At 47.0% G+C, this 14,395-nt stretch overlaps 1 protein-coding gene across 3 annotated transcripts in view; it reads right to left on the reverse strand.

Annotated features, from left to right (window-relative positions):
- Window positions 1-13,576, reverse strand: part of ripor3 (RIPOR family member 3) — a 122,718-nt gene extending 109,142 nt beyond the window's left edge. For all 3 annotated transcript variants that reach the window (XM_034083972.2, XM_034083970.2, XM_071203214.1), the window contains exon 1: window positions 13,208-13,576. The gene's annotated coding sequence lies outside the window, so the exon portion shown is untranslated. The remainder of the gene's footprint in view (window positions 1-13,207) is intronic.
- Window positions 13,577-14,395: the final 819 nt, after the last annotated feature.

Here is a 14,395-nt window from a genome sequence, read left to right on the forward strand (position 1 = left end):
ATGCGCAGCTCGAGTACCAATAACAACAAAGTCACCTGTGACCCACGTGACACCGGCTATATCCGCCGGTATTGTCAGAGGATCTGTTCCTTTTCATCTTCTCGCTGCGCGAGGGTACCGTGGCTACGTTTTCGTAGCCTACAGCGTTCAGGTTTGAGCGTTTGATCGGAGGGATTTCTCTGCAAACAGCTGGCCGCGTGAAGCTTCGCGACTGACAGTCGGGGCTACGAGTCGTTAGACGCGTCCTCCAGGAGCTGCGTCGGCTGTGCAGAGCCGCGACAGACAGGTTTGTGTCAGCTTGTTGCTAGTGATGGCTGTGTTTCCACACCCGCTCCCAGCCAAGTTGTCCTGATTACCGTCTGATTGTTTGTGGCTTAGACTTTCTGGTGACGACAGTGTTCCCGCTTCCTCTCCCATAAAGTTGCCCTTATGCTCTTCTGAAAGTTCTGCTTGTGGCGTTGTGCCCGAGCTATCATTAGCATTTGAGTCCCAGCTTTGGCTGCGTCCCTCATTCGATTTAGTATGGAAAGCCAAGAGTGTCATACTTTAAACCCGTTTTTCGTTTAGATGCAGAAAGTAAGGTAAGTACTTTCTATTTCCTAGAAGTCTTAACATTTGTGTTCTGACTTGGTCGCTTGGTTGTTAGCAGCAGCCGCTTGGCTAACACCTTGCTGTTGAGCTTAACTATTAACTCAGGGCAGTGCTCCCGCTCCCTGTAGCATAGGGTTTGATTGCAGTAGCGCTAGTTCGTTGTATTACTGCTCCTAGTACTAGACTCCTAGCACTAGGATGATCTGCAGAGAACATCTTCACGGCGGGTGCTGTGTGCTCGGCATGTGCGGTTACTACTGTAACCAGACACGGTTCTATGCGGGCTGTTCTCTTTCTTAGAAGCTAATTATCTGGTCTTAACATTGTGTTCTGACTTGGTTGCTTGATTGTTAGCAGCAGCCGCTTGGCTAACACCTTTCATGTACGGTTAAGCTTCATTATTTAACTCAGCCGGTGAGGGCAGTGCTCTCGCTGCTGCTCCCGGTAAACGCATGGTGTGGTTGCAGTAGCGCTATATCGTGGTATTTACTGCTCCTAGTACTAGACTCCTAGCACTAGGACGATATGCAGAGAACAATCTTCACTGTGTGTGCTGTGTGCTCTGCATGTATGGCCATTAAGGAGGATTTCATCCTCCCAATATTATATTGTCTAGTGGGCAGCCGTTGGCTGACACTTTTAGGCACCGGCCACAGTTACTATTGTAACTAAGGTACTAAGCCGGAAGTAATTACTACTGTAACTACGGTTCCAAGCTGTGTAAGTACTGGCCATAGTTAATACTGTAACTACGGGGTTAAGCCGTAAGTACTGGCCATAGTTACTACTGTAACTACGGTTCCAAGCTGTGTAAGTACTGGCCATAGTTAATACTGTAACTACGGGGTTAAGCCGTAAGTACTGGCCATAGTTACTACTGTAACTACGGTTCCAAGCCGTGCACGTACTGGCCATAGGCAATACCGTAACCACGGCTCTATGCCGTGTAAGTACTGGCCATAGTTACTACTGTAACTACGGTTCTAAACCATGCAAGTACTGGCCAGAGTTACTACTGTAACTACGGCTCTATGCCGTGTAAGTACTGGCCATAGTTACTACTGTAACTACGGTTCTAAACCATGCAAGTACTGGCCAGAGTTACTACTGTAACTACGGCTCTATGCTGTGTAAGTATCCAAGCCGTGCAAGTACTGGCCAGAGTTACGACTGTAACTACGGTTCTAAGCCGTGTAAGTACTGGCCATAGTTACTACTGTAACTACGGTTAGATGCCGTGTGAGCCCTGGCCATGGTTACTGCTGTAACTACGGCTCTGTGCTATTCTATTCTTTAGAAGCTAGTTATCTGGTCTTAAACATGTGTGTTATTTGACTTGATCTCGCTTGATCGTTAGCAGCAGCCGCTCGGCTAACGTCTTGCGTATACTGTTAGCTTCTTTATTTTACCCAGCTAGGTGAAGGCAGTGCTCTCGCTCCCGCTCCCTCTACCGGTAATGCGGATGTAGCTACATCCCTTTTTCTGTTCGGCGAGTAGTAGCACCGCTCTACTCTTCCCGTTGAGCAGGTAGCCGGTGAAGGCTGTGTTCCCGCACCCGGTCCCGGTTACACTGCATCTGGCGTTCGACTCTAACTTAACCAGTGAAGGCAGTTCTCGCCCCCACTCCTGGTAGATGCCAAACGGCCTCGTTTTTCCGTTAAGCAGGTAGCCGGTGAAGGCTGTGTTCCCGCACCCGCTCCCGGTTACACTGCATCTGGCATTCGTCTCTAACTCAACCAGTGAAGGCAGTTCTCGCCCCCGCTCCTGGTAGACGCCAAACCGCCTTGTTTTTTCTGTTAAGCAGGTAGCTGGTGAAGGCTGTGTTCCCGCACCCGCTCCCGGTTACGCTGCATCTGGCATTCGTCTCTAACTCGACCAGTGAAGGCAGTGTTCTCGCCCCCGCTCCTGGTAGACGCGGAACTGCCTTGTTTCTCCGTTAAGCAGGTAGCCGGTGAAGGCTGTGTTCCCGCACCCGCTCCCGGTTACACTGCATCTGGCATTCGTCTCTAACTCAACCAGTGAAGGCAGTTCTCGCCCCCGCTCCTGGTAGACGCCAAACTGCCTTGTTTTTTCTGTTAAGCAGGTAGCTGGTGAAGGCTGTGTTCCCGCACCCGCTCCCGGTTACACTGCATCTGGCATTCGTCTCTAACTCAACCAGTGAAGGCAGTTCTCGCCCCCGCTCCTGGTAGACGCCAAACTGCCTTGTTTTTCTGTTCAGCAGGTAGCTGGTGAAGGCTGTGTTCCCGCACCCGCTCCCGGTTACACTGCATCTGGCATTCGTCTCTAACTCAACCAGTGAAGGCAGTTCTTGCCCCCGCTCCTGGTAGACGCCAAACTGCCTTGTTTTTTCTGTTAAGCAGGTAGCTGGTGAAGGCTGTGTTCCCGCACCCGCTCCCGGTTACGCTGCATCTGGCATTCGTCTCTAACTCAACCAGTGAAGGCAGTGTTCTCGCCCCCGCTCCTGGTAGACGCTAAACTGCCTTGTTTATTCTGTTAAGCAGGTAGCTGGTGAAGGCTGTGTTCCCGCACCCGCTCCCGGTTACGCTGCATCTGGCATTCGTCTTAATTTAACCAGTGAAGGCAGTGTTCTCGCCCCCGCTCCTAGCGCCCCTCCTTCGGTTGGCACCCCTCCTTCGGCTGACGCACCTCCTCCGGTTGACGGAGAGTCCTCCGTCGCGTACCAGTCGAGCCAGGGGAGCTGTTTAGATCAGCTGCCCTGGAGGCACTGGAGTGTGCCGCCCAAGCTAGGCAGACCAGGCAGCAGCACTCGGGTCCTCGCAGACCTGTGCCCACTCCCAGCAGGCCCAGGGGCCGCTCTAGCAGCCGCACTCAGCCGCTGGATTACAGGGGTGGTCTGCAGAGGTCTTAGCGGCCCACTCAACCGCCTCCCAATGACTTTCGTGCCCCATGTCACCCGCCTTCCAGGCGGCCTCGTGCCCCAGAGCCTTACCGGAACCCCCCCAAGAGGCTCCAGGGTCCGGGGGGGCTGGGCTCTGAAATCCCGGGGGTGGTCGGCGGCTGCTTTCCCAGCAGCAGCTCAGTTTCTGGGCAGTCTGTACTTCCGTCCCTTGGGTGGTTTTCACCTTAACCCAGGAGTACGGACCGCAGCTCCGGCCCCTAGCCTTCGGCTGGGTCTAATTGACAGTCGTCAGCGATCCGGCAGGGGCCCTACCTCTGGGCCAAGAGTTGTCCGTCCTTTTGTCCAAGGACGCAATCAACCCAGTAAGACCCTCTGCTTAGCCAGGGGGTTCTACTCGGCATACTTTCTCGTGAGCAAGAAAGTCGGCGGATTTCGCCCGATCTTGGACCTCAGAGGAATCAACAGATTCCTGAAGGTGCTGCCATTCTATATGCTGACTACTGCATACGCACAGGTGGAGTGGTTCCCAACCGAGGGATGCCTACTTCCACGTGGGCCGGGCAAGAGGGTGCCTTATATTCAGTTCCTCCGGCCCTTGGGCAGACTGGCAGCTGCCTCGGCCGCTGGGCCCTTAGGCCCGCTGTCGTTGTGCCCCATGCAGATGTGGCTGAACAGCCTTCACTTGGACGCCAAGTGGCACAGGCACAGTGAAGTCAGGGTGTCGCAGCATTGCTCCACTCTCCGTCACGCTGGAGGGGCAAGGCCTATCTCTGGTAGGCGTGCCCATGGGCGCCATCCCATCCCGCCAGGAGACCATCACCATAGGTGCATGTCTCTCAGGGTGGGGTGCAGTGCGGCAGGGCAGGACCGTTCAGGGTCAGTGGTCTGCCCAGCAGAGTGCGCGCCGGGTCAACGTGCTAGAGCTTCGGGCCGTGCAGCTTGCACTCACGCACTTTCTACCCCAACTGGGGGGCAAGAATGTGCGTGTTCCTTGGGGACAGCATGTACATTGTTGCTTAGACAACAGTCCCTTCTAGATAGTGGACGTTCTCACTCCACTCTGAATTTATGTGGCTGCGATTCTGCCCAACATGTTCGGGTCGACGGCGCCACGGCGGGGTGCCACAGGTCGGTGTCCCTCTTTATGAGAGGGGCTTTACGGCAGCGTCCCCCTTGCACCCCGAGGGCTCCGGCTTGGGACCTGCCCTTGCTGCCGGATGCCCTATCACCTCCTCCCTTCGAGCCCCTGGCCCAGGTGGGGCTTAGGTGGCTGCCCACAAAGGCAGCATTTCTGCTTGCCATAGCCTCAGGGAAGCGAGTCGGGGAGTTGCATGTCCTCTCCATAAACAATACATGCCCGAGGTGGGACTCTCATGCGTTGCCCTTTGGTCCTTCCACAAACTCACTTCAATCAGCCTGCCCAGCTGGCACGCTTTGACATTCAGGAGTACGGCACATCGAAGTTGCTGTGCCCGGGGGGTGCCCAAAGGGCGTATATCAAGGCTACTGCCTGTATACGGCAGGAGGAGCAACTCTTGAGTTTGCCCTGGCGGCACTAAAGGAGGTTAGGCCCTCTAACCAGTGGCTTCCCCACTGGGTTGTCGATACCATCTCACAGGCTTACGGGGCCAGTGGCCGCCCCCTGCCACCAGGCTGAGATGCCACTCTACAAGGAGCATCTCAACATATTGGGCTGCCCTGAGAGGGGTGCCCCTGGAGACCATCTGCGCCGCGGCGTCGTGGGCGTCTTCTGGCACATTCTCCAGTTGTCATCAGGTCAATGTCGCCACTCCCCATTCTTTGGGCGTGGTCCTTTTGCCGAGCTCCGCTGCTTCCAGTGGTGAGCAAGGGCTTGGATTCTTCATGACATTGTTGGTATAGGTCAACCAGTGCTAAAGCACCGCCTCTGGCGGTCAGTAGGGACGAAATAGAACGATAGTTACGGCTGTAACTACGGTTCTATGAGTCCCGGATGACCGCCAGAGTTCCCTGTCACTCAGAATTCTTGTGTGCTCGCGAGAAGATTCGGGGAACAGATCCTCTGACAATACCGGCGGATATAGCCGGTGTCACGTGGGTCACAGGTGACTTTGTTGTTATTGGTACTCGAGCTGCGCATGCGCGCGATGGACATATCCAGTGCTAAAGCACCGCCTCTGGCGGTCATCCGGGACTCATAGAACCGTAGTTACAGCCGTAACTATCGTTTCTTGTATGACGACCCCTTCCCCCTTCTGCCTGTCTGTGCTCCCTGCCTTGCAGGTACTGGGAGTGTCGTCCTGTTTGTGCCCGCCCATCTAGAGGCGGAGCCTCAAGAAGGCATAAAGGCTTGCCCAGCTGGAAGGTTCATTCTCTGATTCTGATCCTGGCCTGCTGCAGCAACCTCAGCCTTCCACCTGTGTTTGGTTTGATGCACCCTCCAACATGCCTACAGCACACTTCCACACATCCACACACTACTGACAGTCTTATTCTTACATATACAATTACTCGGAGGTATTTTATGTTAAACTGTTAAATACACATCCGATTGGCATTTAACTCTGTGTGGCCTCCCTCTTTGTTTCAAGCCTTAAGTAATGTTGTAACACTTGTTTTTCCTGTTTTCAGCTTTTTAATAAAGCTCACCTTTTGTTACTTGACCTTTTTTAGTCCTCTTACTGCATTTGGGTCATATTTTTCCCCCACCCTGACAGAAATGTTGCTTTTCAAAATCTGATATCCACATTTGAAAAAGAAGTCACTACTACTCTTGAAGGAATTATTAGTTGTCTTGCTTTTTTATTTATCATGATTGTTTTCTAACCTTTCGTCACTTAACAAATAGTTAGCCATGTAGGGAAATAAACTCATTTGCTTTTTGCTGAGCATTAGGTGAGAAGTTTGATACCTCTTGTATGTCTTTATGCTTTATATGAGGCAACAGTCAGAAACAGGCTAGGTTAGCTTAAACAGCTAGCGTTGCTCTTTTTTAATGTCAAAAAATACATCCAGCAGCACCTCTTGCTATGGCACATTACGTTATCCTGGACATAACACCAAATAAAACCACATGTCACTGTAATTACTCTTCAGTGTTTGCACAGATTAAACAAACTATACAATATTCTAATAAACAAGCTAGACATAGCTGTTTCCCCCTGTTTCAAATATTTTTGCTAAGCTAAGCTAACTGGCTGTTTTTTTGTTTTTCTCAAGGTCTTGTTTGGTTTGCAGTCATAAAGACACAAATATTATAGTTATGTAAAGGTTGTTCTGTCGTTGGTTTGGAAGGACATGGCCTCTAGGTATGTTCCTAGACATAATTGAAAATGTGTCTGCTGTTAATCTGCTGTCTCAGTACAGAGCTGCCATTACATCTGTGCTGCTGGACTACTTCCCTTATTGACACTTGATATTTGTTAGCAATTGAACAGCTTTATGAAACCTTCTTCTGCCAAAAATAAACACTTAAAATCCAGTCTTATAAAAATGTAAGAAGATCTCATGTGGAGCTACAGGAGTGGATGCCATCCTGCTGTGGATTCTTCTCTCAGTTCATCATTACTCCAGAGAGTTACCTCCAACTAATTGGAGTGTGTGTGTGTGTGTGTGTGTGTGTGTGTGTGTGTGTGTGTGTGTGTGTGTGTGTGTGTGTGTGTGTGTGTGTGTGTGTGTGTGTGTGTGTGTGTGTGTGTGTGTGTGTGTGTGTGTGTGTGTGTGTGTGTGTGTGTGAGGATAAATGGTGTTGAAGGCATCAGGGAATAGAGCTTTGTCGACATGATGAGCTTGTAGGCATCAGGGAATAGAGCTGCTTTGTTGCTATAAGTCACTGAGGCTGCAAATCTGCACACACACCTAGCAGTCACCTCAGATAATTACCTTGTTAAGAAATTATTAATGCAACAGCTGTTTGTCATACACAAAATTAATACAGATACAGCACCTCAGACCATACAGTAGGCAAGAACACGAACACACACACACACACACACACACACACACACACACGCATGCACGCACACATGCACGCACGCAGGCACGCACACACACACACACACACACACACACACACACACACACACACACACACACACACACACACACACACACAATAACCATAATTGATTATCTTAACTCCTCTTATCTTCGATCTTTCCTTGATTTCTGTCCTCAGGTTAAAGGTTTAGTTCACCCAAACACACTCAAAAGTCATCCTATTTCTTAACTACTTCACCAGCACTGGAAACCTTTCATAGTAAACTTATAAATGAATACGTGGATCATTAATCGATCAATCTTTTAGGCAGTTGTTGCATTTTTTGTGGTGAGTACTACATCAAACTGTTGTATTCCCATATGAACAAACTAAGGAAATACTTTGCATTATTTAACGGATTCCCAACTGAAAAGGGAAATATTGGAGAGTTTGAGTTGAAGTTACTAGCCCACTGCAGAGCAAGTTCATTAAAATAGCTCTAATGACAATTAAAGGTGGGGTAGGTAATTTTGGAGAAACCAGCTCGAGTGCACTAGAATTTGAAAATACACAGCCGGGAAAAATCTGCCACTTCCTTACAGAGCCCCTCCTCCAACACACACGAACGCGCACATGACCAATGAGGGGACGAGATAAGTGTGTGCACAGATGGAAGGCTGACAGGCAGGTAGGCCATCCAGTTATTTTAGCTGGGCCGACTAAAATGATTGGTCGTGCTTTTTACAGTACTACGGCTTCCACAGATTTGTCAAAGCATTTAAGATATTCATTGCTATCGGGATGTTAAGAGCATTCCATGGAATATAACAAAAAGTATATCTCGAGCCGGTTTCTCAAACTTACCTACCACACCTTTAAATTAGTGTTTTTCTTGATCGGGTCCTAAACATTTATATTTACATTTAACCTGCTTAATGTAGGCATATTCTAAGGCTGGAGCCACACGAGAGCGTTAACGGTCGTATCCGCTACCGTTCTCTATCATATAGAGCAGTGGTTCTCCACTGGTCAGGCCTCGGGACCCACTTTTTCCTATGTCAATAAATCACGATCGACATTTTGAACAACTCAAATCTATTCAACAAAAAATCGTGCAGTAATATAATACGCTTTTCAGCATACATTATTAATTAAAGTGAAGTACAGTGCATATATCCCTCATATCCCTGCACAGAACAAAAGTATGCTTTTAAATAAGGTTTAATGAGATGATGGAATCAAAGCTGAACTGTATAACATAAAAAGGTCCACATGCTGAAAACCCAATCCCAGAAGGGGGGTCTGGGCGGATTCTCCCCCAGGAGATTTTTAGAAATACTAAAGTGAACTACGCATTCTGGTACTACCCGACATATTAATATTATTGTATGCCATTGTTTGTTTTTCACTTTGTTCTGACAGCTTGCTGCTCCACACAGAGAGAAGAGCAAGGAGAAGAGAGTCTGTGTGAATTACTTTAAATTGTGGGTAAGGGTAGAGCCCCCATTGTTCTGTGACCTGTCAATCATCAAACCGAGGGTCATATTTCATTATGTGTTCATTTTTATCTGAAGTTGTACCCATGGATGTATAAAGAGTAGTTCTACCGCAAAGTTATTCTCCGTGGGGACTTTTATTGAGAAGATGATCACTACGTGACAGAAGTTTTCAAAGCCGTTTATGGTCTCCGGTACTTCCAGTCCAACGCCTACTGCATGCACAGCGTTAGGAAATCGGGCCTTCAAAATATAAGTTTTTTTTTCTTCACTCACATCTGCGACTCACTCGAAACGGGTCGTCGCGACCCACCAGTTGAGAACCACTAATATAGACGGTTTGGCCACACAAAGCGGGTCCCAAGGTGGGTAGATCTGCGGACGCAACGCTCTGGGGGGCCAAATGGCTCCGTGTCTACACCCTATACGATCATTTTCTGAAAACGATGACGCAATAACCCCGCCTCTCCCCACCTCTCCTGCTCACCCCCGTGTCACCCGCGTCATTGCTGATGTGTTTCGCCAACAACAACAACAACAACAACAGTTTCCCGAGTGTTTCGAGCCAGGTCCCGGTATCTCGCAGGACAGTGCACCCAGCAGGTGCCTCCCCTCACGGCAGAGTTTCCGTTAGCCGAAATCTAAAATTCTCCGGTCAAAATGTCGCTTATTGTTTAGGTGTCCTTTGACACTCAGGCAGTCATATCATTAGCTAGAACTAGCTAGATCTGATCGATATGGACATCAACGCGAGTGAAGTCTAATCGGACAGGAGAGAGAGATCAGAGATCAGCTGCTGCTGACGGAGAAAAAGAGCCCTGCCTCTCCCCACCTCTGCTGCTAAATCCACCGTGGAGAATAAACAGAAGGGCAACCATGGAAACCATGTTCAGAAGTCTTCTTCGCTGCTTTTGGTGTATTTTGTGGCGGAAGTACAGCGCCACTTACAGGCCCGGCATATGTACAACAGCGTCTCCAGCGGGTCGAGCGGTGTCCTGTGGAAGGACACGTTTCTGGTGCCTATTGCGTGTGGATGGAAGACTTTTTTGATATCGAATTCGGTTCGTTTGCATTACCGTTCCTATGTGGCTCCAGCTTAAGACACTTGCCTTTTGTACATCCCGACCTCCTCTAGTTCAGTTCAATGCAGTTAATGCAGTTTTTCCCTAAAGCTTTTTAATATGGTATACAATGGAACCAACAGAGATTAAGAGATTATGGTAAACAGAACCATCATCTGTTATTTAGAGTACGAACAGTGTACAGCATCCAATAAAATGAGTTTATTATGTTTTATAAGTCTTAACCCACCCAGTCATCTGCCCTTTCAAGATCACTTAGCCTACACACTTAATTTAAGTGTAAAGGTTGCCTCCTCTGTATTGTCTCGAAACACACACCCCAGCAGTTAATGTGTATCACAGTGACATTAAAGACATTACACAACACTAAACATCTGCAGTGCACGCTTCATTAGACCGCAAACACACACTCTATTAATCTCATCGAGGTTTCATTCACTCGGCGTGTTGGCATCCTCAGCGCTAATGAAAGCATTGTTGAGACGTCAGGGCCACTTATAGTGACACCAGTGAATGTGGAACAGATTTACACTTCACTCTGCACAAAGGCAACTCTCACACACACACACACACACACACACACACACACACACACACACACACACACACACACACACACACACACACACACACACACACACACACACACACACACACTTTCCTTCGTGACGATTGCCAGCACTTAATTCAACAACAATTGAACCAGTGACCTCTTAGTGAGACCATTTAATGACACACAAGGCCAGACCCCCCACTTCTGCCAGGACACACACACACACACACACACACACACACACACACACACACACACACCACACACACACACACACACACACACACACACACACACACACACACACACACACACACACACACACACACACACACACACACACACACACACACACACACACACACACACACACACACACACACACACTGCAGGAGAACAAATTGAACTGGACAGAACCGTGAACTCGAGAAACCTTGAACTGCAGCAGGACTCAAAGCTATTAAAAACAAACTAAGTAGTAGATGGTGGGAGAGAAAAAATAAAGAGAAGAGGAGAGTAAAGGGGAGAGAAAGAGGGAGGAAGGGGAGAGTAAAGGGGGGAGCGAGGTTGGTTGTGTTGATGTTTTCCCTGGCAGCGCGTCGGTTTGAGCTGCACTCACCGAGGGGGATCATGAGAAACTGACGCTCATCTGGCTCTGAGAGCAAAACCTCCATCCAACGGGGGGAGGAGAGGAAGAAGAAGGGAGACAAGAGAGGTTTGCACCCACACAAATATGAAGGGAAAAGACATGTAGAGAAGTTTACGTTAAAGGAACACTAGATTTACGCTGGATTTGTCTTAAACATGTATTTAGGATGTTACGGGATAAACCATCTCAAACAGAGAAAGGGAATCCCTTAAGCAGTGCAGTGGGATGCAGAACGTAATGTGGTGCTGTTTGAAGTAATCACATCCTCACTCTGAAACTGAAACAAAATACTTCAAAAAGCTGAGAGGACGCCAGCTTTGGGTTAAAGGGGGTGGGCAGGGGGGGGGGATCTGATCACTGACCAGTTGCTTGTAAATGTGGGTTTGAAAGTAATCAGCTCATTGCATTGCTCATACTTTCCTAACTGCAAACAGAGAAAGCCGGGAACTTGTGTGTATGAAGATGTGGTGACTTTGAGAGAGGGGGCAACATATTAGAAAACATTAAATGAACACCTATACAATATTGACCTGGTGGAGAAAAACCTAAAAACTGTTGACCTCGTCTTTCCAGAATACGTACAGGTAGTGTTTTCTGTTATATTTTACATTATGCTACAAAGTCGTCCGGACGGCTTATTTTTTGCATCACAAAGAATCCGTAAAAAGATTGATTGTTGTTTTTCCATTGTTTTTTAAAACATTGAAGAATATAATATCTTTATAAGATTCAAGTCTAATAATTGCCACATATTAAGGCTATAAAGGTGGCAAAAAAAAGATGACTTTGAGAAAGGGGAAACAGAAGTCGTACAATGCTAACTCATTTCTGGATCTTCGGACTCACTCCTGCACCGCGCTCCACTCCCTGTACTGGCACTGTTGCGAAAATAGAATGTGTTTCGAACAGAGAGAAGATTGAATGAATGTGAAGCTGAAGATACAGAGATGTAGTAAAACTGAAGTTCAGCCAAAGCTTCGACAAGAAGAATCATGCTTCTGCTGGTTTTCTTTGGAGATGTAACTCAAGACGTGAAAATAAACTGTAAAAGCGTGCAGGGTATAAAAGTCATGTTGGTTTCTCAGCAGTAACAGCAGATCAGAACGGATACGATAGAATAAAGCAACAACATGGGAAACCTGAGAACCAGCATCACTGCTATGTCACGTTGATCCTCTGAGCAAACTCATGATCACCTGTGGTTAAAACTTTACTCAAACTTAATATGCAAACAACATCTACTGGCATTGGTTTGTTTGCTTCTAAATGTCATTGTGCCTACTCAAATGTATTTACTCTGCTTTTAAAGTTACAAACCTGTATGAAACCTATTAACTTCAATCATCTTTTATGTCCTTTAAACGGACCTTATCGATAACCTCCCTATTCTCTCAGTGGCAAAACAAATGAGGAAAGGAAGGAGAAGGTTGTAAATATTTAAATGTTTACAGTGGTGGAATGTAACTAAGTACATTTACACATGTACTGTAACGAAGCATAATTTTGAGGAATTCTACCTGAGTACTTTCGTTTTATGCTACGTTTCTCCCACTCCATTTCTCTTTACATTGTACAGCTTCAGTTAACAGCTACCATGCTGATGTATATTAATCAATCAAACTAAATAAATGATGATATATTATTACAGGTTAAGCTATAGCCAGCAATACATTCAAATCAACCCCCCCTTTGCAAGGTAGGTGCAACATTGACATTAATATCTCAATGATAATATTTCTTCAAAAACATTTATAAATACATATATATATATATAATTTTGAAATGTACTTTTTGTGTTTTAAGTATATTTTGATGCCAATAATTTTCACTTGAGTACAATTTTGAATGCCAGACTTTTACTTGCAACAGAGAACTTTACACAGTTGTATTGCTACGTTTACTTTAGTAAAATACCCAATTACTTCTTCCACTTACTTTAATAAATTAAAGAAAGTCTTTCAATAACACCACAACAAATCTCCTAATGATCCATCCCGTTAAAAGCTTATAGAACTGACCTGACTGGATGCCGAACCGGTTATTATTCCCAACTGTCACTCCGAGTCCAACACACCACAAGAGTCATGTCCAGTGTGTGTGTGTGTGTGTGTGTGTGTGTGTGTGTGTGTGTGTGTGTGTGTGTGTGTGTGTGTGTGTGTGTGTGTGTGTGTGTGTGTGTGTGTGTGTGTGTGTGTGTGTGTGTGTGTGTGTGTGTGTGTGTGTGTGTGTGTGTGTGTGTGTGTGTGTGTGTCAATGGGCTTGGCAGCAGCCTGTTAGGCACTGATAGCGCTCAGTCCTGCAGCTGGAGAGGTTTTCACAGTGAGAGAGAGTCTGAAAACACAGCGCTGAGTTAAGTTCCTCCTCTTCCTCTCCCTCTGCTCTCCTCCTCTCTCCTTCTCTGTCTCACTCTGTTTCCACCGCTCCTCTCACTCTCCTTCAGCTTATTCTCCACTCCCTTTTTGTCTTTCTCTCCTCCTCTTTCAGCACTTCCCACTCTAACATCTTCTCCTTTCTTTTTGTCAATTAAAGCACCTTTATTTCCTCCTTCTTCACTGCTCATTCCACCATTCCTATTTTGATATTGATTGTTTAACTCTATAACTTTTCTTTCTTCCTTTTAACTTTCTTTCTTTCTTCTCTCTTTTTGTTTCTTTCTTTAATTTATAACGTTCTGCCTTTTATTTCTCTCTCTTTCTGCAATGTCAGTGCACGTCATTCTTCATTTCTTATCTGTATCTCTAGCTCGCACCTCTCGCCCTCAGCTCCTCCTTTCTCTCCACTATGTTCTTCTTATTCAGTCTTACTCTTACCATGCACTCACTCTTTCTTCTAAGTCTTTCCTCTTTGTTTCTTCCGTATTGTCAAATCCAATGCCTCTTTTTCACTTCCTTGCTTCTCTGTCTCTGTCTGACTTTTCGCGGTTTCCAACAACTGTGACCTAATCATTTAAAACTCCTTAAACTTCACTACAATTTACTGTTCTTTTTCCAGAAAGTGTTTCATTATCCCTCTCCTTGTCCTCTCTCCTGTTCCCCTCCCCCTCTCCTCTCTTAGAGTATATCGTGTTTGTCTTTAAACTACGGAACTTGGCTGCGGCTCAGACCACATACATCACTGACCCGCTGCTTTATGTCCTGATGGATCGTCGTGCCTTTGTGAAAATAAACATTGCATACACTGAACCTACTCATCACACCATCCGTCTG

Source organism: Pseudochaenichthys georgianus, chromosome 5, assembly GCF_902827115.2.
Source record: "Pseudochaenichthys georgianus chromosome 5, fPseGeo1.2, whole genome shotgun sequence".
Taxonomy (NCBI): domain Eukaryota; kingdom Metazoa; phylum Chordata; class Actinopteri; order Perciformes; family Channichthyidae; genus Pseudochaenichthys; species Pseudochaenichthys georgianus.